We start from the raw sequence: 25,004 nt of genomic DNA, 5'->3' as shown, positions 1-25,004 counted from the left end.
CAAGAGGTATGCAGATCAGGATTACAACCAAGTGCAACAAGCAAACAAAGACCATTGGATATGGTATTGTAGCAGCTGACAGCAAGGGACAAGATGTGGTGGGATGGAAGATGAGAGAAAGAGCAAGTGAAAGTCAACTTCAACACGATGCTGAAGTTGTCAAACTGGCTTTGATCAAAGTAGCAGAGCAAGGATGGAGGCTAGTATGCATTGGAGTTCCAGGTAAAGACCTTCTGCAGCAAATTCAAGGGAGTAAAATAGTGGATGTGTGGCTAGCTACCCTGATAAATGATATCCGTGAACTGAGTACTATGTTTTACAAATGCTCCTTTTGTCTAGGAAAATCTAATAGGAATGATCTTAGTTGTTTATTTAGTGCTCAAGCTTTGAGCAATTATCATGATGTAGAGTGGGTTAATCCCAACCTACTGTGCTAAATGCACATTGTAAAGCATCGAGCAAGTGCTCGCCTGTATATACTTTTGTTCAATTAATACAATCCTATCGTTTCGACAAAAAAAAAAAAAAAGAAACTCAATAGTTTTCACTGCCGAAAGGAAGATATCGCATCAGCACTAAATGTATGAAATGAAAACATTTTGCATTTGTCCAAAGAAAGGAAGAATATACGCGGCATTTACTTGATTCAAGCAATAAGGATTCATCCTCATGTTCAGAGTCTAAAGGTTTTTTTTCCAAAGCCATGAGTTTTCCTTTATTTTTCTAAAGGTTTTTGGTTGGATTCGAGTTGACTCGGGATGACTCGGAGTGACTCGACCGTTTCAACCCTTCACAGTGACGTCTCCATCGATTTTTTGGCAAGTCAAGTATCTCGGAATCATATTGTCCCAGGACCGTATCAAGAGGGACCGAGACGGTGGCGACTCGGTAGACTTATGAAGAGGAGAATCATACAGATGATGTGGTAATGATTTATTCTTTTTGTCATGGCAATCAACAATAACTGTGGTTCTTCTCCTCATGATCTGTTTGGAGCTTGTTAACCATCTACTGATTAGCTACTTGACTTGTAAAAGACTAATGTCTTCTCACTTGTTTCAGTACAAAATGGTGAAACTATTTCATAACAGCACTACTATACTGATTGTTAAAGTACCTTTTTTTAATGTTTAGAGAGTGACTGGAGAGGATCTAGACGGTAAAACTTTCCTGCATCATCATTTCATGATGGTGCCATAAATTCCTCCATCATGAGATTTTGGCAACCATCTAATATCTTAGCTTCGGAACACTTCTGCAGTGGAAGCAATTTTCAGTTGTCAGTAATAGTGCAGGAACCGAGTTATGTCTCTAGACATATTGTTGTTAAGCTAGGCATGCAAACATATAGGCCAACTTTCCTATCTGCTAGGTAAGCGAATTGCAGGAAAAAGGAAACAGGATCCAGACACTACTAGAGAAATATTGGGAAGAAGACTCTACTGTAAAGAAGCAAAGGCAAACTCTTAGAAGTTGTCTATTCTCTGAGATTACGTTTTCAAAGATAAAGAGCATCTTTTGACCAATCACATGAAAAATGTTAACTCAGAGTTTTTGACGTCCTAAAATTTCGATGGGTTTGATAAAGTATGGAAAGTTATATGCTTTTGTCTTCACAATGCTTTTATTGATGGTGTTCCCAGGAATCCACCTAGTATTTTTTTTTATAGATTTTACACGATTTTTTCTTCACCTACACGCTGTCAGTTTTGGAGGGACAAACTTTATGAATGTTGAATCACATGCACTTATTGAGGGGAACAACCAATATGATTTATTTTCTCCTGATCAGTAATAAATAAATTGCTTGGACATACACTTAAATGAAGTTGCTAATGCAGATAGCATCTAAAGTTAAAGCTACAAGGGATAAGCAGTTGACAGTCAGAGGCTTTACGTTTAGAAAGGGAAGAACCACAGGGACAATCAGATGCCAAGTTGTCTGAAGCTTCTGATTTTAGTGATGAAGATGAAGCTAACTTTGATGCAAGGATGCGTCAGCAGATACTACAGAAAATAAAGGAGCTTGGTGTTCTTCCAAGTGAACAAAAGACGGATAAGAGTAAGTTTGTTTTCTGCATAGAGTTAAAATGAACCTATAACTTACAAATCTTTTTTATTCATGCCAATTAACATAATTAACTTGTATCTGTTCTAGCCAAATTTAGTGTCATAATGCTTAGTATTTGGTACTTTGGACTTAATCGGATTTGCAAATTATGGAGAGTGGCAATTTACAACTATATAATATTTTTTTACCTGATAGAAAGTGCTTTATTATTTTTCTCCTGAAATGCTTTGATGTCACCATGAAATTACTATATACCTGCAACTAAGCTTTTGTATGCTTTTTTATGATATTCTTCAGCATGTTTATGGATTGGCTCAAGCAGTAATCCTTCCTACTGCCCAGTGAAAGAAGTCTGACAGAACAAGAATTTTTTTGGTATTTTTATGACTCCTAGACGGATTGTGACACTTCAACCATTAGGCAGATCCATGTGGTGGATAAGATGCACAAAAATGATTCAAATGAAACTCATGCTGGATGAGATGTTTTGAACATGTTTTATAATAGAACTTCTGCTCAGAGTGGGTAGTCCAAGCAATGCTGACACTTTTGCTCAGAGTGAGTAGTCCAAACCTTAGCTGAACTCGTGGATAATGCAGATGCTGACATACAGTTGATGAACAATGCTGAACGTGAAAGACAGCTACAGAAGCAAAAGAAGCGCAGATGCCAAGGACACGAGGATGAAGTATGCATTTGACAGTCATATTGATCAATTTATGTTTATACCTTGTATAAAACCTTCTGTTCTTGTACTTATAATTGATGGGTATTGAGAGAACTTATTGTTCTTAGAGTAGTGGCTGAAGCAGTTTGTGTTTTAGAGAGTAAGCACACAAAACATTAGTAAACCGAACCAAAATAATACCAGCATTAGAAATGGGAAACAAAACAAGAAAGAAAAACGTAAAAGGATATGCATGTCAGATCCTAATGCATAGCTTGGGGAAACTCAAGGTAAAATATAGAAATTCTATTTTTAGATATACTCGTGTATTCAGATAAGAGCAGAGGTCCAACACTTTTTACATAATATTCTCCTAAGGTGCATAATCCTTTGTTAAATTCATTGACCGAGGTCAGAGCACAAAACTTTTTTGTTTCAAATGATGTGGTTGTGTTCTCTGAAAGGAAGGCTGTAGCTGTATTAGATCTGGAAATTTTTGCAATGACTTGATGGAGCAAATGGATGAAAAGTATAGATATGGATGTGCTATTATCTATATTCAACCTGCCTACAGATGGTTAATACTCTTGATTTCATTTATTTCTGTGGTTCGTAGGTGCTGAAGAGACTGGAAAAATTCAAGGCAGCATTTTCTTTCAAATCCAAAGGATTGAAAGATGAAGATGCAGGTGGTAAGGATAGTGCACCAGATTGGATGGGAGTTCAGCTTAAGTTTGCTCCTGACCCTGTCAAGGTAATCTTCACTTCTTTATGTACCTTGCAGTGTCAGCTTGACTGTGGATTGAGATCAGATTGAAGTTGGCGTTCTCATTGTTGAGTTTTGCTACTGTTGAGCATGCACAGCCAGCATGGATACGTAATATAATGACTCTTTAAGATGCCCAGTACTTTGATGTGATGCAAACCTTGTTTATTTCATGCCTGTCAATTTCAACGCCACATATGTTGAAATTCAAGTTACCTGAGGATGTAGGCATTAAAGCTAAATAGATACAAATTGAGTTCCACAATGACATTCAGCTGATTTTGGTGGATGGGGAAAATGAATGCTGAACAACCTTAAAAGTCAAATTAGAATAAGGGAAGCAGGCCATAAAACTCATATATGAGTGAGTAGTTATGCGATTTAGAGTTTCTATAGGTTGAAGAGAAATTTGCTTTGACATTTAATTTTGAGAGCAAACTTTAGAGAATTAATCCCCTTACAGATTTTGTTGTGTTTTTAATATAGTCGGTTGGCTGTTATGGAACCCAGGTGATTTATTGTGAAGCATACTGTCTGTAAGGAAGTTGTGTGGTCCTCAGATTGTATTTCTTTAGTAGATGGTGGAGCACATCTTTTATCATGGGAGTCTGCTCATTCTTCTTAAATTCTCCTCCTTCCACCTTGAAATTTTATTGAATTTAGTTCTATTGGGTAATGGATATGCGTTACTTTTCCAAATTTGGAAGTGAATTTTATTGAATGTAGTTCTATTGGGTATTCGAGAATGGTTATGACCATATTTTTTGTGTTATTTCAGGATTTTGAGAGATGTACAAAGAAATTGTGTTTTTAAAGACAAGCACTTCTTGAGATATATAAAACATCTTGCCATTGGAGTGAACTATATTAAATGATAAAATTTGTAGAATTTGACTAAAGCAATGTATGATACTTTATTCTGGTGTACTATGAAACTTTAATTTTGTTATGATATCCGATTTTAATCTATTTGAGCAGCATAAATATTGTACCATAAAAAAATTGATTTCTAGCTTTTATATTAGTGACTTTTTTGCGACACAAGTTTATGTCGCATAACATTGTGGACATTTTTAGCAGCGCATTTTTTGTGCTGCAAGTAGAGTGGCATCAACGTCACAAAAAGTGATGCAAATACATACGGCACATCTCCAAATTGCGTCGTCTTCTTTTGTAATGGCTATTTTTGTGATACAATTGAATTCTATCGCTTTTGTGTTGCAAAAAAGTTTTTGCAGCACTTTTCTGACTTTTTGCAGCACAATTCTGCATCACAATAAGCCTATTTTCTTGTGGCATTCCAAATGGGTATGGAATCTTCTCACTTCCACAGGTATCCTTGCATCGTGGCTTCGCTATTGGAAATGTTTCCACCCCGGATAATGGAACAATGAGGTAAAGAAACGAGAATAGCACATAGATTAACCTTATGTCAGCCATACCAAATTGTTCAGTTGTGGGTTTATTTGTTAATTGCTGAATAGCTAGAATCTGAATAAAGTTTGAAACGATTCAGAGGGTTGTAGGAATATTGCGGATTTTGTGCATTATATTGGCGCATTGAGATTTAAAATTCAGTAACAAATTAACTTCATTCGACCAATTTGGTGAAAGAGTCATACGAGCTTAGACGATTAGTACAAAGAATCAGTTTAAGTTGAACAGCACAAAGCGGAAACTATGTATTTCTTCATTGGGGATGAGTAGAAAGTGTCAATTAATCGTCTAAACTCATTCCTCATTAGGAAACTGGCCATCATTTTCATTATGACCCAGTCTAAACCTCTGTTTTGAAACTCGGACCGGACCAGTCGGTCGAACCGGGAACCGGTCAAGTGTCCGGTCCGAGTCATGGTAAAAAACCGGAAATTTAAATCCCGGTCAAAAACCGAATTTGACAGGGAAAAAATCGATTTTTCTGGTTCAATGGGCATTTTTTTTAAAAAAAACTCAATCTTTTCAATATTATGTGTTGGCCCCCTAAATTGTTAAAACTTATTAATATATCTCAAATATTTCATACTTTATAAATATTGTCCTAAAATTTGATGTTATTTTTCAATTAAATTCATAATTTTAATTTTAAACTTGTTAATATTTATTAAATAACATAAATTGCTACTTGATTGTTCTAATTTCTTTGTATTTTCTTGTTAAATATATTTGAAACATCAAATATATATAAATATACCTTTATTAATATTAACATATTATTAGATATTTTATATATAATATTTTAATTTTTAAATAATTTTTATTTATGACGTCATCCGGTTCGACCCCTATCGATTTCCGGTAGAACCCATTGACCCCTGACCTCGGCCGAGTCGATACCCAGTCCGGTTCTGAAAACATAGGTCTAAACTATAAAGTCCATTTGAACTGGGATTTATTCATAAATAACAACCTTGAAATTTTATCATAGTGGTTGCCTTGGGAAAGAATGACGACCTCATAGTCATTGTAGTGGCTTTCACCAACTTTCATCGACCTTTCGGTTGCTATGATTCTTTATCATCAGTCAGCATCCCTTTAGAAAATCAGTAAATGACAGGTGTCGAACCTGTGCAATAATAATAAATAAAACCTAACTACCACCTGAAACAGTCAACAATCAATTCTAGTACTGGAGCAGGGACTCTAGGTGTGCAATAGGTTACTTGATTCACCCTGTTCCTGAAGAGTTTGCTTAATCCGATATACCTGAATTAATTATTTAACTGAATTCACTAACTAGTAGACAGTGGCAAGCAGGGTCGTCTCCTCAGGGACTGGGGAGAAATTTATTCCTTTTCAAGGCAAGATTGATGGGGGTTTTAGAATTAAAAGTTAACTAAATAATTTAACTGCAGAAAGCAATTAACTAAAAGAAATAATTAGGAGAGTTCTAGCCAAGGGTACACTTCAGAAGCGGTTCAGGCACTGATCATCGATGCAAAAATAATTCAAACAATTATTTATAAATTGGTTATAGTTGTCATGCACGCGATAAACAACCAACCCTTCCTTAATTTCTCGGTAGTTAAGGTACGACCGTTAACTATTTCTCTAACCCAAAAACAAGCCTAGGTATGACCATAGGATTTAGGATTTAATCTCTAGATTGCATTAATAATTAGAAAGGTCCAATCCTAACTAGCAAATACGCTACGAGGTTCGTTTAAATTAGATTATACGTTTCTCTGACATAAACCCAATTACGCCAGTTGCTACTCAGATAGGGATATTCGAACAATTACGGATTCAATTACCTCTAATTAGCATAATAGCCTATATGAACAATTAATTATTGCGCACTAATCAATCATACACAAGAGCTATAGCAATTAAAAGCAGCAAGCATATAAATACTGATAATTGAAAGAAATAATTAAAAGCAGATTAGATCTCACAGTAATTGGTGAATCAATTCGTCAGTTGCTCTCTTGACTAGAATTAGGGATTTAGTTCCCCATAATTAGAGAACAAGCCGCGCGTGTGGAGTTTGGAAAAGATTTCAGATCAATTTCCCTACTTCGATCAACGCCAAGAGAGAAACACAATGAATTTTTATTGCTCCCAATTGTTCTCCAAAGCATACAAATACGACGGTCTGGTGTTGTCTTCCAGTTTCAATCAAAACCCAAATGAAAAGCAAAGCCAAGAAGTCCACAATGGCGGCTGCCTCCTAATTGCTCACAATGCTATGAGGAAAAGCTTTTTTCAATTGTTTCTTACTCAATTTGGTCAATACAATTGGAAAAGCTATTTGCAAAGTCAACAATTGGGGCTTGTGTCCCCTGATTCTTTTACAGAGCTACGGGCCACCCCATTCAAAAGCTACAAAGAACGAAAAGAAACCTAAGCCAGACGAAGAATTAATTCTCTAAGCAAAGCCAACCTCCTAGAGTCTAATACTCCCCTCTTTTTGTTTTGGTCCCACCGAAATTCAAGGAGGGGATTTTCCCTTATCGGAAATTGGTATTCAAAAATTAAAACAAGACTCCCTAAAGTAAAATAAAATAAAGTCTATTATAATTTAGTTTCTTCAGCTTCTCAAGCGGATCCCACTGCTTGAAGTGCCCCCCGTACAACGAATCTTCTGAATTTAGATTTTAAGCATTTTTTAGCATCAAATCCTGTAATTGGCACCAAAATCATATCTGAGAAAAATCCACCCAATTAATGAAATATTTAACCAAATAATTGTGCAATAATGCTCAAAATATTCCACTAAAATACACCCTATCAATTTCTCCCACACCTGAATTATGCTTGCCCTCAAGCATAATTAACTCAGAAGTGCAATCAAGATACCAAGCAATTTACAGCAGTTCATACCAAAAATGGCATTCCAAATTCCCTAATAACCTCATCGAAATCAGAAAATACCAAATCAACAATTCTCGCAGTTTAAAGTGCACTCATTCACTCCAAAGTGTATAAGATATGTATATAAAATGGCTCTTAAATCAACACAATAGAATGACACTACCATAAGCTTCTTCATATACCATATCGTCACCACTTACTTATGAATTTAAATACAGCAATCAAGGGACTTTGCAAGGTTGTAATGGGGCTGGGGTGAGAAGGTAGGATAAAAAGGATTCAAAGGGTGTAAAAATGTAAAGGAAATGCTCAGAAATTCATCACACAGATTCTTGCACATATGGAACTTCAAGGCATCTCAACAGTCCAACCAGTGAAGTAAAAGTTGGCACTCGTCGCACTTTCGGCTTCTTTTCCTTCTCCTCTTTTTTTTCATCTATTTCTCTCTTTTTCTTTTTTTTTTTCCTTTTTTTTGAATAAATACCAACACCATAAGGATCAACTTCACTAGTTGATTGCCTGCATTTCTTCTTATTTTGTTTTCTATTTTTTTTTGTCATTTGCTTCCTCTTTTTTTCCTCTCTTCTACATATATACATGTAATGCCTCTCAAATAATACTCCAAATTTTCATGTCATGAAATCAAACCACTTCTTTACACGAGGTTCAAAGAGAGAGTCTAAAAAAAGGTTTTATGGCTAAAAACTAGGGCATCAAGCGAAAAATAAGGTTTAAGGCTCAACTTAGCTTCCTAATGGTAAATAAATTAAAAGTTGGTTTTTAAGAGAGTCCAAAAAAATGGTTCAGTCCTAGGCGTCCTATTACTTTAGTGCATTAAACTCATTTAAATGTGGTCTTGACACGCATAATTGAGCAAGTTCTGAAGTGACAAATCATGTGCACTAATCACTCAACAAACGAAAAATTAGGCTCAAAAATTGCACAAGTGATCAAATTAATGTCAAGTTCAGCATATTCATCAATCAATTCATCGAGAAATAGTAGAACACCCCATGGCATGAATTTACTACTTAAACTCATATCTCAATCGCATTCATCACCGTTTAACTACTAAGACAAGAAAAATGCACACCAAACAACTAAAAACTCCACTAAAAGTATAGTTAATCCTCCCCCACACCTAAACCTTACATTGCCCCCAATGTAAGCAAATAAAGAGCAAAATCGAGGTAAAGGGGCAACGACACTTCCCTTAAAACGAAAGAGGGCAGAAGTGAACTAAGGTCGTGGAGGGAAGGGCGGGCGGAAACCCACGTGGTGGAGGTACTGCGCCAAATTCTGGGCCATTCCGGCCATTTGAAACTCCATCCGCTCCATACGAGTGTCCATGTGCTGCATTTGGAACCGAAGGGCTACAAACTGGCTATCGGCGGAGGAAGACGGTGGAGGGGCCGAAGAGGACTATCCGGGGGCATCCGTGGAAAGACCATCAGCCTTCGAGGTGGTGGATTTGAAAGCTTTGCACTTCGGAGCAACATAGATTGGCCCCGGGGGGCGTACTGAAAAACGCCATTTACATGTTGCACAAGACTCATTTTTTCCAAGCAAACTAAATCTAGGGTTCCATAATACATGCCTGATGCAAATTATGATTATTCAAGTCCAAAGCTCAAAGATTTACAGCCAATTGAGTGATAAATGAGCCTAAGATTAATGGCTTATTTTTCTTACTTAAGACAGTTCGGAGGTGGAGGGCAAACCAGCAACCCAAATTGACCTTTCTCCGAGCAACCATGTACCAAATGAAAAAGAATTCAGGTTTGGTCAAAGTACCCGAACTATCCTTTCTACCAGGGAAACTGTAAGTTATAAATCTATGTAAATAACGGTAGGCGGGGCTCTTAAGAAAAGATGCCTTAGACTGGCTGGGGTCATAGTTGTGTCGGTCAACCGACAATTCTCTCCAATAACCAATGTTATGAGAGAAAAATGGATCCGAGTATTTGCACGGACTATGCATATATTCCTCACTCTGGGAGTAGGAAACGTCAATGAACCCAAGGGCCAAATTAAATTTAGTGATAGATTGGATGAACTCTCTACCCATTAACCTAAACTGCACTATCCCAGGAGTGGTAACGGAGAATTCATCAGGGATATTAAACTCAAACGTAGCATAGAATTCCCACGTCAGTTCAGTAAAAGCAGGTAGAATGATAGCAGCATAACGGGTCCAACTTATGTCAGCTAGATGCTTCGTGACCTCATCCCTAAGATTCAGTTGATCAAGTGTAGGGTCGTGGATATATTTACAAGGAATTATCTTCCTTATGCACGCTAAGGCGTACCGCTCCTTATCGGTAGCCCGGGTAAAGGTCAAATGACCGTCAAAATGGGCCGGAAAAGAGATATGAACTTTTCTATTCCGCCCAAGACGAGTCCGAGGCCCACCCAAACCAGTCGCTGGGGCAGGTCCACCCAAGGGGACCGTAGGCTGTGGGGTGGAGGTGGAAGGTTTGCTCTTGTCTTTATTCTTTGGTTTGGTCATTTGGTCTGTTGGATAAGGCAGAGGCAAGGTAAAGGTGCACAAAAGAGGTCAACAGGCAGCTGACTCAGTAAAGGGTCCCAAATATAGCTCCCAACCATAGACAATTGCAAAAACAGACTATAAACTCACCCCAAAAACTAATTAAGCATGTAAACAGTAAAATGACCCCCAAATACTACAGATTTTACCCCAAAAATTAATTAATTAGAAAAACACATCAAAATTTCCCCAAAAACTAATTAAACAGGCAACTAGAGTAAACACTTTCCCCAAATATCACTGGTTAAGCACAAAATGTAACAAATAGTCAACAATCAACCACAAATGTATCACAGCACCCAAACAAGCACAAAATTTCTGTCCTCAACTAGCAAATCAAAAATCTGGCCTTAGCTACGAAATTAAAAATCTGTCCTCAACTAAACAAAAATTAACAATCTGGCCTCAGCTAAAGTGACAGAAATTTACAAAGAAATCACCGGAGCTTTTGACTGGTAGTGGATGAAGTAGAGAGTAGGGGCGACAACAGGGTGAAAAGGCACCGTGCGCTGGGCTGCAAGGCTGGCGTGGAGGAAGAGAATGACGAGTGTGCGGAGGAAGCGTGCGACTGGTGGGCGAGCGGCGGCTTGCGGTGGCAGCGAGGTGCGTGGGCTAGCCCGCCTGGTGCTGAAACGCGTAAGCTCGTGCTAGGAAGGGTGAGCAGGCGCGCCTGGGTCTGCTGCGTACTGAGGGCGCACAGAGGAGACGTGCGAGACGAAGGAAAACGTGCTGCTACGTGCTTGGTGGGCTCGATCGCAGGCTACTCGCGGGCTATTCGCGCCTGGAACTTGCTGGGCTGGGCTGCTGCTCTGAGGCGTGCGGACCAACCTTGGTGGACTGCTGCTGGTCTGCTACTCTTGTCGCGCGAAGAGGCTCGAAGGAAAAGGGTGCTAGCCTGCTGGTGAGTGTGCTCAGCTCGCGCTTGGCTGCTCGCGGTGGCTTGGAGATCGCTCGCAAGGCGGTCGCGATGGTGCGCGCCTGCTACTGCTGCTCGCGTGATGGGCCGCGCCTGGAGAGGAGCTGGAGTAGCGCACGATGGGCCAGAGAAGGGCGCGCAGGCTTGCTGGTGGACGACAGAGCAGTGGTAACGGCGGAGGGCGGACGAAGGCGGCGGCGAACAAGAAGAAAAGAATGAAGAAGAAAAAGAAAGAAAGAAAGAAAAAGAAAAGAAAGAAGAGAAGTAGGGCTACGGGTCCTTGAATTTTCTCTTTCTTTTTTTTTCAAGGGCAATTTGGTCTTTTCACACTTTTTTTTTTCAAAACAATGAACCCCTATCTTAGGTGTGGGCACGCCTAACTGCCCTCTAGTCTTCTAATCATCTGTCAAAATTTTTGACTTTAAGCGTGACCACCTGGCGTGGCCACGCCTAACTGCTATAGAATCTTCTGACCAATTTTCGAAAATTGAGTTCCTTAGGCGTGACTATCTGGCGTGGGCACGTCTAACTACTGTAGAGTCTTCTGACCGCGGACGAGAACTTTCTTCCCTTAAACGTGACTACCTAGCGTGGGCACGCTTAACTGCTATAGAGTCTTCTGATCGTCGCCTTCCAACTCTTTTCCTTAGACGTGACCACTTAACGTGGGCACGTCTAACTGCCAACTTCCTGCCACCAAACAACAAACTACTAAATGACACTAACACTTAAATAAAACTGCAAAAATGTACGAAAACTAAAACAAATAGTCTTGGGTTGCCTCCCAAGTAACGCCTTTATTTAATGTCTTTGGCTAGACGCAGATGGAACCCTCAAACAAGATAAATTGGATCCTTGAGGTGTACAACTTCTACTTCTTTAACTGAGAATCCTTCAAAATAAGGTTTGAGACGATGGTCATTCACCACAAATTTCTTCTCCGTCTTTAAACTTTGGATCTCCACTGCACCATAATGAAACACATTAGAAACGACATAGGGACCAATCCAATGAAAATGCAATTTATCGGGAAAAAGTTTAAGTCTCGAGTGATACAAGAGGACTTTTTGCCCTACTACAAAAGATTTCCTTGAAACTTGCTGATCATGGAAGATTTTACTTTTTTCCTTATAGATCGTGACATTCTCATATGCTTCATTCCTAATTTCCTCCAATTCTTGTAGCTGTAATTTCCTTTGGACCCCCGCCTCTTCCAGGTTCATGTTGCATTCTTCACCGCCCAAAACGCCTTGTGTTCGAACTCCACGGGAAGATGACAAGCCTTCCCGAAGACAAGTCTGTACGAGGACATCCCAATCGGCGTCTTATACGCGGTGCGGTACGCCCACAGTGCATCTTCTAACTTCAAGCTCCAATCCTTCCTGTCCGGGTGTACCATCTTCTCCAAGATTGATTTAATTTGACACTTCGACTTGCCCATTTGTCTGCGGGTGATAAGGTGCAGATACCTTGTAGAGCACGCCATATTTTCGGAACAGGGCAGCAATAATCTTATTACAAAAGTGTATGCCCCTATCACTTACTACAACTCTCGGCATCTCAAAGCGGACAAATATGTTAGATTTGAGAAACTCTGCAACCACTCTAGAATCATTAGTACAGATGGATTTTGCTTCCACCCACTTAGAGACATAATTTACAGCACGTAAGATATATACGAATCCAAAAGATAAGGGAAAGAGACCCATAAAATCTATCCCCCAAACATAAAAATTTCAACAAACAACATGGGGGTTTGGAGCATTTGGTCCCTACGAAAAATATTTTCCACCCTTTGACACTTATTACATGATTTACAAAATAAGTACGTATTTTTAAAAAAGGTGGGCCAATAAAGGCCACTCTCCAACATTTTACGAGCTGTTTTTTTAGGCCCAAAATGCCTTCCACATGTAAACAAATGACAGAAATTTAAAATGGAGTGGAATTCACCTACACTTACACACCTTCTTAGCATTTGATCAGAACATTGCCTCCACAGGTAGGGGTCGTCCCAAATATAGTATTTGACATCACTTTTTAACTTGTCTCTCTTAGTCTTGGGCCAACCTGTAGGCAGTTGATTAGTCACTAAGAAATTTACAATGTCAGAATACCAGGGTGCAAATGAATTAATGGCAAGGAGTTGCTCCTCTGGAAATGTCTCTCTCAATGGTTACTCTTTCTTATGTGTCAGTAAGCGGCTAAAGTGATCTGCAACTAAATTCTCTGGCCCACTTTTATCTTTAATCTCCAAGTTGAACTCTTGAAGGAGCAGGATCCATCTGATGAGCCTTGGTTTTACATCCTTCTTCGTCATCAAGTACCTTAAGATTGCATGATCAGAGAAAACTGTTACTTTTGCATCTAACAAATAAGGTCTAAATTTTTCTAATACAAGAATCACAGCTAGTAATTCTTTCTCCGTTGTAGAATAATTGAGTTGAACTCCATTCAACGCCTTTGATGCATAGTAGATTGCATGTGCCGTCCTGCCAATTCTTTGCCCTAACATTGCTCCCACTGCATAGTCACTCGCGTTACACATTATTTCAAATGGGAGGCTCCAGTCCGGCGGTTGGATGACGGGCGGTGAGGTTAACGATTCCTTCAATTTGTCAAATGTCATCCTGCACTCCTCGGTGAAGTCAAATGCTATATCCTTTTACAACAACTTAAACAGGGGCGCTCCAATTTTGGAGAAATTGTTGATAAATCTCCTGTAGAACCCTGCATGACCCAAAAAGGACAGCACTTCCCGTACACTTATGGGGTAAGGTAAAGCAAAAATAATATCGACTTTCGGTTTATCTACCTCTATGCCTCTAGCCGACATTACATGTCCTAAGACAATACCATGCTCCACCATGAAGTGACATTTCTCCCAATTAAGGACTAAATTCGCTTCTATGCATTTTTTTAAAATTAAACTAAATTATCAAGGCATTCATTAAAATTATCCCTATACACACTAAAATTATTCATAAACACCTCAATAATCTTTTCTACATATTCGGAAAAGATACTCACCATACACCTTTGAAAAGTTGTTAGAGTATTGCAGAGGCCGAAAGGCATCCTCCGGTAGGCAAACGTACCAAAGGGGCAGGTGAATGTGATTTTCTCCTGGTCCTCCGGTGTTATCGCGATCTGAAAATACTTTGACAAACCATCAAAAAAACAGTAATAGACACGACCAACTAATCTTTCTATCATCTGATCAATAAAAGGGAGAGGGAAGCGGTCCTTCTTCGCCACGGCATTCAGTCATCGGTAGTCAATGCACTGGCGCCATCCTGTGGGTTTCCTTAATGGGACCATCTCTCCCTCCCGGTTTTCTTCTACCGTAACCCCCGCCTTTTTCGGGACTACTTGAACAAGGCTCACCCAGGGACTGTCTGAGATGGCTAAGATGATTCCCACTTTCAGGAGTTTTAGTATCTCCTTTTTAACTATCTCCATCATTAGTGGGTTCAATCTTCGCTGCGCCTGTCTTACCGGCTTTGCATTATCCTCAAGCCGTATCCGGTGCATGCATAAGGATGGACTAATTCCCTTGATGTCTGCGATGCTCTACCCAATCGCCTCCTTATGATCTCGAAGAAGATGAGGTGACAGGTGTGCAGATATGATGACTGGCAGTGTCTCCTTGTCTTCGAGAAAAGCATACTTCAAATGCTTTGAGAGAGGCTTAAACTCCAACTCGGGTGCCTGCACAACAGAAGGCAACAATTTTGTTTGAGTCTCTAGTACAAAGAGGGAAACAAGCTCATACCTCGGAGAAATTGGTGGGAGCGAATGCAAAGTTTCAACCGTATGGTATAACTCATCATTTATTTCTATATCAGAAACTGCCCCCAACTCAAGATGTTTGGCCAAAGCTACTGCCAGTGCATCTTCTCCACCCAATTCGAACGTTTCCTACATAAGGGACTCAATAACACTTAAAGCAAAAATAGAGTTAGTATCATCCGAGTACTTCATCGCATCAAAAATATTAAAATTCACCATTTTTCCATCAAATTTCATTGACAAAATACCCTCATTTACATATATTTTTGTCCTAACAGTGCTAAAAAATGGCCTATCTAACAAAATAGGTGACGGATTTAGTGACCTTTCATCCCCCATGCCTAGGATATAGAAATCTGCAGGAAAGACTAACTGATTGACCTGTACCAAAACATCTTCAACTAATCCCTCTGAATAAGCGTTGGTATGGTCTGCTAGTTGGATTATAATACTTGTACCTTTTAATGGCACAAGATTTAAAGACGCATAAATAGTTTTAGGCATAACATTAATCGACGCCCCTAAATGCAACATCGTTTTCCTAATCGAGGTATCTCCTATTTTACATGGAATTGTGAACATACCTGGGTCCCCACACCTTGGAGGGAGTTTTCTTTGGAGTATTGTCGACACATTTTCTCTCACCGCCACTCGTTCATCTCCTCTTAACTTTCTTTTGTGGGTGCACAAGTCCTTCAAAAATTTAACATATTTCGGTATCTACTTGATTGCATTCAACAAGGGGATGTTGATATCTACTTTCCGAAACACATCCAAAAGCTCTTTTTCCTTCTCTACCTTCTTTGTCTTCTCCAACCTGCAAGGAAAAGAAGGTAAGTCAGATTTGATGAGAGGTGAAGGAGTGAATGTTACCTTAGAGTCTTCGCGGATGCGCCCTTCCTCTTCAATCTCCTTTTCTATCTCTTCCTCATTTTTGCTCTTCGAATTTTTCACTTTAGGTCCCTCCACTTCCTTGCCACTCCTCAGTGTCATGGCACTTACATTTCTGGAATTTGCCTCGGGTTGCGATAGCAATTTTTCATAAACGTGGAACTCCAAGCGGTTGATGGCAGTTGCAATTTGGCTTATTAAAGCATCCTGGTCTTTCATGCCCACTTTGGTGCCCTACTAGAATTAGATAGTGCTCGTGGTTAAGGCTTTAGTCTCCTGCTGGAGCTGAGCGGTATTCGTGGTCAAGAATCTGATCTCCTGTTGAAGCTGAGTAGTAGTCGTGGCTAGGCTTTTGACAATATCCTCCAAAGAGTTTCCTGAATTGGAGGACGAGAGTTGAGGTTTTGTTTGCCATGGTTGCTGAAATCCTGGTGGATGATTTGGGAATGAATTTTGTGACCTGTTCCCATAACTGAAATTGGGATGGTCTCTCCAACTCGAATTGTACGTGTTGGAGTATGGGTCATACTGCCTACGAGGTGCGAGTACGCCTCCGGCCATGTTCACATGTTCAGCCCCATCCTCTTGCAAAAGGGGACATGTGTCTGTACAGTGGTCCACACTTGTGCAGATTCCACAGACCTTCGCTCGCTGCACGTTCCCCACGGCTAATTGTCTAACCAGACGTCAACTCCGACAGTTGCTGTTGAATGGATGACGTCTCTACCTCGTTGATGCTACGGGTGGGGTTGCTCTCACGGAAGCCAAATTGCTGCGAATTTTCTGCCATTGACTCAATAAGCTCCCATGCTTCTCTTGGCGTCTTATTCGCCAGTGCCCCTCCACTTGCAGCATCAATGATGCTCCTATCAGTTGACTGGAGCCCTTCATAGAAGTACAGGATCAACAGTTGTTCACTAATTTGATGATGCGGGTATCTAGTGTACAACTTGTTGAATCTTTCTCAATAGTCATATAAGGATTCTCCGGGATACTGTTTGATGCTGCATATCTCCTTCCTCAAACTCGCAGCCCGGGATGCAGGAAAGAATTTTTCTAAAAACTTCTTTTTCAATTGTACCCATGTGGTAATGCTACGTGCGGGTAGGTAGTATAGCCAATCTTTAGCTGCATCCTTGAGAAAGAAAAGGAAAGCTCTTAATCTAATTTGCTCTTCAATGACCCAAAAGGTTTCATGCTCGAGCAAACCACTTCGAATTCCTTGACGTGTTTGTAGGGTTTTTCACCAGAGAGACCATGGAACAAGGGTAGGAGGTGAATCAACCCCGACTTCAGCTCGAAAGTGGTATTCTCAGCCAAAGTGGGAAATGTGATGCACAAGGGCTGGTGAGTCAACTCCGGGATAGCCAACTCCCTTAATGTTTGGGTGTTAGCCATGCTAAATTTGTCTTCTATTGACTCGTTTGCAGTAGATACTTGCCCTTCTTTACGTCTCCTGGTCTCTTGCCTTCGCCTACGCGCTGCCTTCTCAATCTCAAAATCGTATATCAATTTACCTGTGCGAGAAGAACGGGGCATAAACTAGCAAAAATATCAAAAAAAACTAAACCCAAAATGAAATAAATATTTCAAACGCCAGTCCCCGGCAACGGCGGCAAAAATTGACAGGTGCCGAACCTGTGCGATAATAATAAATAAAACCTAACTACCACCTGAAACAGTCAATAATCAATTCTAGTATTGAAGCAGGGACTCTAAGTGTGCAATGGGTTACTTGATTCACCATGTTCCCGAAAAGTTTGCTTAATGCGATATACCTGAATTAATTATTTAACTGAATTCACTAACTAGTAGACAGTGGCAAGCAGGGTCGTCTCCTCAGCGACTGGGGAGAAATTTATTTCTTTTCAAGTCAAGATTGATGGGGGGCTTTAGAATTAAAAGTTAACTAAATAATTTAACTGCAAAAAGTAATTAACTAAAAGAAATAATTAGGAGAGTTCTAGTCAAGGGTACACTTCAGAAACGGTTCAGGCACTGATCATCGATGCAAAATAATTCAAACAATTATTTATAGATTGGTTATAGTTGCCATGCACGCGATAAACAACCAACCCTTCCTTAATTTCTCGATAGTTAAGGTACGACCGTTAACTATTTCTCTAACCCAAAAATAACTCTAAGTACGACTATAGAATTTAATCTCTAGATTGCATTAATAATTAGAAATGCCCAATCCTTACTAGCAAATACGCTACGAGGTTCGTTTAAATTAGATTATACGTCTCCCTGACATAAACCCAATTACGCCAGTTGCTACTCAGATAAGGATATTCGAACAATTACGGATTCAATTACCCCTAATTAGCATAATAGCCTATATGAACAATTAATTATTGCGCACTAATCAATCATACACAAAAGTTATAGCAATTAAAAGCAGGAAGCATATAAATACCGATAATTGAAAGAAATAATTAAAAGCGACTTAGATCTCACAGTAATTATCGAACCAATTTGTTAATTGCCCCCTTGACTAGAATTAGGAATTTAGTTCCCCATAATTAGAGAACAAGCCACGCGTGTGGAGTTTGGAAAAGTTTTCAGATCAATTTCCCTACTTCGGTCAACGCCAAAAGAGAAACGCAATGAATTTTTATTGCTCCCAATTGTTCTCCAAAGCATACAAATACGACGGTCTGGTGCTGTCTTCCAGTTTCGGTCAAAACCCAAATGAACGGCAAAGCCAACGAGTCCACAATGGCGGCTGCCTCCTAATTGCTCACAATGCTACGAGGAAAAGCTTTTTTCAATTGCTTCTTACTCAATTTGGTCAATACAATTGGAAAAGCTATTTGCAAAGTCAACAATTGGGGCTTGTGTCCCCTGATTCTTTTACGGAGCTACGGGCCACCCCATTCAAAAGCTACAAAGAACGAAAAGAAACCTAAGCCAGACGAAGAATTAATTCTCTAAGCAAAGCCGACCTCCTGAGTCTAATACTCCCCTCTTTTTGTCTTGGTCCCACCGAAATTCACGGAGAGGATTTTCCCTTATCAGAAATTGGTATTAAAAAATTAAAACAAGACTTCCTAAAGTAAAATAAAATAGTGTCTATTACAATTTAGTTTCTTCAACTTCTCAAGTGGATCCCACTGTTTGAAGTGCCCCCCGTACGACAAATCTTCTGAATTTCAATTTTAAGCATTTTTCAGCATCAAATCCTGCAATTGGCACCAAAATCGTATCTTAGAAAAATCCACCCAATTAATGAAATATTTAACCAAATAATTGTGCAATAATGCTCAAAATATTCCACTAAAATGCACCCTTTCAGTAAACTAGTAATGGAGCGCATGCTTTACGCATAAACATGATGCTTTGAAATTTCTTCTTTTATGGTTTCACAAACTTTTTAAAAAAATCAATTGTTTTGAAAGAATAAATGTAATTGAGATGAAAAAAATTAATATTTAATATTTAAAAATTAATTTTTCTAACCAACACCAATGCACAAGCAACAAAGCATTCCACTTTTGGTTGGATATGGGTTGCATGAGTGCCTTTTTAAATTTTCATTTGAGTTTATATTTTTAGCTTTTTGAATAATTTGTTGTTCGCCCTTACATCATTCTATGAATTTTTTTAATTAATGTTAGCAATTTTTTTCTTTATTTTTTCTTTCAATCGTGGATTACAAAATGATTCATAGTTCTATTGCAATTGTAACACTACGTAAATATATTATACTGAAATTTCTTTCCTCAAATTTGAATAGTTTAACTTTTAAGAGAAATGATTTCATTTGGTGAAACTTGTTTATATTTATCATTGACGACATGGTTTAGGATTATAAAGTTTATATGATTAGCAACTCTAAACTGATAGAATTATCTATTATACAATAGTCAAACTAATGAGGGGCTTAGATGTATTTTTGATTCACCATTGAAGTACTTTTTGAAGTTGGATATTGTATAAAAAAAAATATTTTTTGACTTAACTCGCCATAACCCAAAGGATGTTTCACCTTTCTAACTCTTATTAATTATGATTGAAATTGATATATATTATATTCATTGTTTGTAGTTTAATGCTATAAAAAAAATATTCCTTGTAAAGTTCATTAAATATAATCTTTTATAACTTTTGTGGCAATCGTTGCACTCCTATATAGTTGGACACTTTTCTCTTTTAACTTGTTTTTCTAAAAATTAATACTTGAACACCAGCCTTCATCATCGAACACATCGATAGACATATGTGCAACATGGACATTGAGACACTAATTCAAATGGTCAAATACTTGGTAGATCTAGCGTACGAGTCCACCCAATGAAAACCAGTTTTTCCGTTTGCGGTAGATTTTTCCGTTTCCTACTTGTCATCTTAACTTTCCCAAACCCTCTCTGCATTTTGACGACTTGATGGGATCTCTTGATGGTAAGATCGCGTTGACCGCTCCTACCGTAGGTAGGAATGCAAAGAACGACATGTGTTGTAGTGTAACGTTATGTTATGGCCAACGTCGCGTGGAGATGAAACAAAATGGAACGTGTCCGGATGCAACCAAATGCCAAGAAATACCGAGTGTGTTTGGATTGTAAGTTATTTGAAATATTTTTACTGTAGCACTTTTTGTGATGTGATGTATGTGAGATAAAAAGATAATTGGAAAGATAAAAAGGTGTATTGGAAATTGTAATGGTGATATCAGCAAATATATTTGGCCAAATAATTGGCTGTCCAAACACACTCACCATTCGCCCATTAATATGTCTGTTTTTAATTTTAATATAATTAACCAATTGCAATGATATTTCCCTAACTTTGTTTTATAGGAATTAAATACGTCAAACTAATTTTTTGTTAAGTCTAATACAAAGACTAAATCAATTGGGGAAGGTTTCGTTATTATTAAGTTGAAGCATTTAATTGTTCATTCTTATTTTGGTAAACTTAACCAATATCAAGCATGATGATATTTTATTTTTGTAAGTAATTGAAATTGAAATTATATTGCAAAATCATTGCCAATGGTTCCTACTTCTTGCTATGGTATGTTTGGAAGATTTTGACTTTACCAACTAAACTTAACTAATACAACCATATTTTTGGGTTCAATCCAAGCACAAAACTAATAATGACATTTTAAAAATTTCCAAAAATTTAAAAACTTCAGAAACAATAATGGAGACACAAAAGCTCAATGGCTGCTTAGGATGCAAATGTTGTCTTCAAACACACGCACAATACATTTATGTCTGTGTCTATATGCATGGATTTATATCACTCTTCTAAAGATGAAAGAGTGGAAAAAAATGCCAATACCTCGGCATTAACGTCACATATTTTAGTAATAGACATAAAAAACCAAACCAGTACTACTATTCAAGGACTGTTATCGATTTCATTACACAACAATACATACAATTTCATGGACAACAAATATAGAACACACAATTAATACAAATTTATATGAGGTAGGTCATCAGTAAAGTTGATCAAATTGAATATAAATGATGAACCATGGATTTGGGAAGCGCGTGAAAATGAGGGGATTTATTTTAAATAAAAAAAAATATAGACATAATAAAAGATAACAAATTTTAAATACGTCCACATGGCGAGAGGATACATATTTTACTTCACACAAGGTTGGTATCATTAAATCATTAAATGGTTCATGGGCATTTTTAGTGAAAACAACCAATTGCAAATATATTTCCTTAGTTTCGTATTACAGTTCTTAGATTGTCATGCTTGCTTTTGGTAAGATTCGTAAAACAATAAATGAATTGAGGGAGGTTTCCTTAACACCAGTTTATAAAATTTAATTGTTGATTTTAATTTCGGTAACGTTACTAACCAATACAATTTTTGATTGTTAATTATAGTCAAATAACATTTCTTTCCTATTTTTCAAATGCCACATTTGCAAGTGTATGCTTTTGCAGACTATACTTAATGAATAAAAGCATATATTTAGTTCCAATGCAAATAAAAAGACATTAATGATATTTTGATCGTTTCAAATCAATTAAAAAATTGAGAAAAAAGAATGAACAATTCAAAGCTCAATCGGATGCTTGGGCTGAATATTTGGGTACTAAATATATATATTATATATGTGTGTGTGAATCCTTTTCTATTTTAAGTTGACGCACAACTAGTACATTTACCTCCAATTTTTGTTCTTCCAATTTCTTCTCCCCGCACGTGTCAAATTTATAATTATTATCTATTTTAATTTCGATACTTTCTCTACACACAATAACATTTAAAGGGAGTTGTCGCATTTTTCCATTCCTTGCGGGAAAATTTGCAAATGCTATGCACTTCTGATTCAATCCTACAATTATCCCTTCCTCTACTATCCTAAGCAGTCGCCAGCATACGCTATTCCTTGATACTTGTTGCATTCGAACACGTTCTATTTTGTTTCATCTCCACGCGCATTGGCCACAACATAACGTATCTGTTACTAGCACATTACACTACAACACGTGTCGTTCTTTGCGTCCCTACCTACGATAGGTACGGTCCTACTATGAAGGGATCCTGACTTGATGCCTTAAAACAATAACACAATCAAGAAGCTCCCTTTTCAAGGCTTCTTGTGTCCCTGTGGCCTTCCTTTTGAACATCCCAACTACAGTGTAGTTAATATAGTAAATATTCAGAGATTCAAATTCTCTCTCTCTCTTTTTTTCCCCTTGTTACTATCAACCGATTCTGCCTTCTGAACGCGTTTGAAATTTGGAATTCATTCTTAAAGACCCAAATTTCAGGAACAAAATCATATTTTCATCCATTGAATTTTTAAAGAGAGAAAGGAGACGAAAGGGTGTTTTTGTGGTTGGGGGGGGGCGCATTTGGGTAGAAAGCCTTGTGAGAAGAAGAGAGCAAGAAAATTCATCACTCCTACCTTTCCTCTGATTTCTGGATCTACTAGAAAGACTTCGTGGGGGAGGAGGATGTTTTCATTGGTAGGAGTTGATGTGTTTAAGTTCATGAGTCTACAAATGTGGGGTGGGGTGGTGTTGATAACGGTGGCAGAGGAACTCAGGAGAGGAGGTGGAGATGAGACCTGTTGGCGGGTAGATTTGGAGTTCTTAATACGGTGAAAGCAGTGAACGATTTAATGGGAGGACGTGGCAAACTGTAAGCCTCTTGGTCTACACGTGGGACTATAGATCCAGTTTATCCAAGTTTTTACCATGCAGAAATGTCGGCCATATGAGAGTAAGAGGTTTTTTGGCATTACAGTTTTTGAAGAATTTTTCGAGCACTTTTTAAAATGGAATATAATATGAAGTAAACAAAAGTGATTAGAAAATGTATAAAAAAAATATTCATTAAGGATAAAAAAAATTTTCTCCAGAAAGTGCAATCCAAACTTTCTGAATCCTATGGCAATTTCATTTACAAAAGACGCTTAAGTACTAAAATTAGTAGTATCTTGGAAGTTTAGTGAAGCTCACTACTCACAAATCATGCTTTTAAGTCATTGTGTCATGTAAATATAGTGATATGTAGTCTTAGACTAAGTCTCTCGTTTTGGGAGGCCTTTCTCTCTCTAAGAGAGTTCTATCCCCCGTAGTGGGTGTTTTCCCCTTTTCACTCTTTTCAAAATAACTAATTTTCATCCTTCATACATTTCGATTCATTCAACCAGCTACTATTCATTCAAACAGATACATTCCTTCATCCTCCATACTTTACGTAGTTAGATACTTTTCATTCATTTCCTTTTATGGTTTGGCGCCAATTTCAAATCAAATCTGGGATTTCTATTTTGGGGAACATGGGTTGAATTCTGAGCTAGATCTAATATTTTGCAGGAATTAAGGCGTTCAGAGGGTCCAGTTTGTTCCGGTTTATTCCTCTTTTTTGAGGTGAATGTTTTGATCCTTTTAGTTTCCTTTGGTTGGTTGTGGTGTAGGTACTTGGCGTGGAAGTATAGGAAGGCTTGCTCATCCTGCTCAGCAGTGGTAAGATCGAGGCGTTTGGAGCAGCAGAGGACTATGGTTCTGCGAAGGATGGATAAATTGGAAGAGGTGATGCGGAGATTTAACCTCTCGAACACGGAGCAGGAAGGTGTGTGGCTGGAGGAAGAGGAGTTCAAAACAGGAGTAGAAGAGTGTAGCCTAAGCTTGGTGGGGAAAGTTTGGGGGGAGAAGAAAGCTAATACGAATGGAGTTAGGAGTTTTGCGGAGAACATATGGCTGCATCCAAAGAATCTGAAGGTAACGGAGATTCAGACTAATTTGTTTCAATTTTCGTTTTCTCAGAAGGTAGATTTGGAGAGAGTATTGAATGGGAGACCATGGATCTATGATGGTCAGCCATTAATACTGCTAAAATGGAAGGAGGGTATTGAGGATCATCTGGAAGCATTTGACAGAGGGAGAATATGGGTACAGGTGTGGAATCTGCCACTTCATTGGATTACCAGAGACGTTGGGAGGAAAATTGGGGGAGTTTTCAGTGAAGTAGTGGAGCTAATCATTCCTCCGGGGGGAGGTAAAGAGGGTAAACACTTGAAATTACTTGTGGAGTTTGACCTTACTAAATCTCTTCCTAGGGGAACCATGGTTAAATTTAATGGCTCAATGAGATGGGTAGAATTTAGGTATGAAAAATGTCCGGATTTTTGCTTCTGTTGTGGGATCATTGGTCATAATGAGAAGAATTGCGGTTTGAAAGGTTCTGATGTCAAAGGAGAACAACAGTATGGTAATTGGATGCGGGCTAGTTTTCCAAGGAGTCCTAACAGGAGGAATAATAGTGAGGACGAGCGCAAGTCAGGTAGTAGCAACCAGAAAGAGGCTAATTCTTACCATAGGGGACCTCCAAAATTGCTCCTGACTTATACTGAGGAAGCTCATGAAGAGGGAGGGGTTCAGATAGGAAAAGGAAAAGGGAGTGGGGGGGTTAAGGAGAGGTTTGAGGGTATAGAGATCCAGCAGGTAGAGGAGAGCGTAAAGGGGTTGAGGATGATGGCAAGGCAAGGTAGTGCAGAGGGAAGGAGTGGGGAGCAGGTCAAGAGGGAAACTACTGCAACAGGTGAGGTTCAAA

At 38.6% G+C, this 25,004-nt stretch overlaps 1 non-coding gene across 1 annotated transcript; it reads left to right on the top strand.

The window, feature by feature from the left end:
- Positions 1-16,882: 16,882 nt before the first annotated feature.
- LOC140016335 (small nucleolar RNA R71) lies at positions 16,883-16,989 on the top strand. The gene has a single exon (XR_011822730.1). It is a non-coding gene; the product is annotated as a small nucleolar RNA R71 (small nucleolar RNA).
- The last annotated feature ends 8,015 nt before the right edge of the window (positions 16,990-25,004 follow it).

Source organism: Coffea arabica, chromosome 10c, assembly GCF_036785885.1.
Source record: "Coffea arabica cultivar ET-39 chromosome 10c, Coffea Arabica ET-39 HiFi, whole genome shotgun sequence".
In the NCBI taxonomy this organism is placed as follows: domain Eukaryota; kingdom Viridiplantae; phylum Streptophyta; class Magnoliopsida; order Gentianales; family Rubiaceae; genus Coffea; species Coffea arabica.
This window is presented reverse-complemented; position numbering and strand designations above follow the sequence as displayed.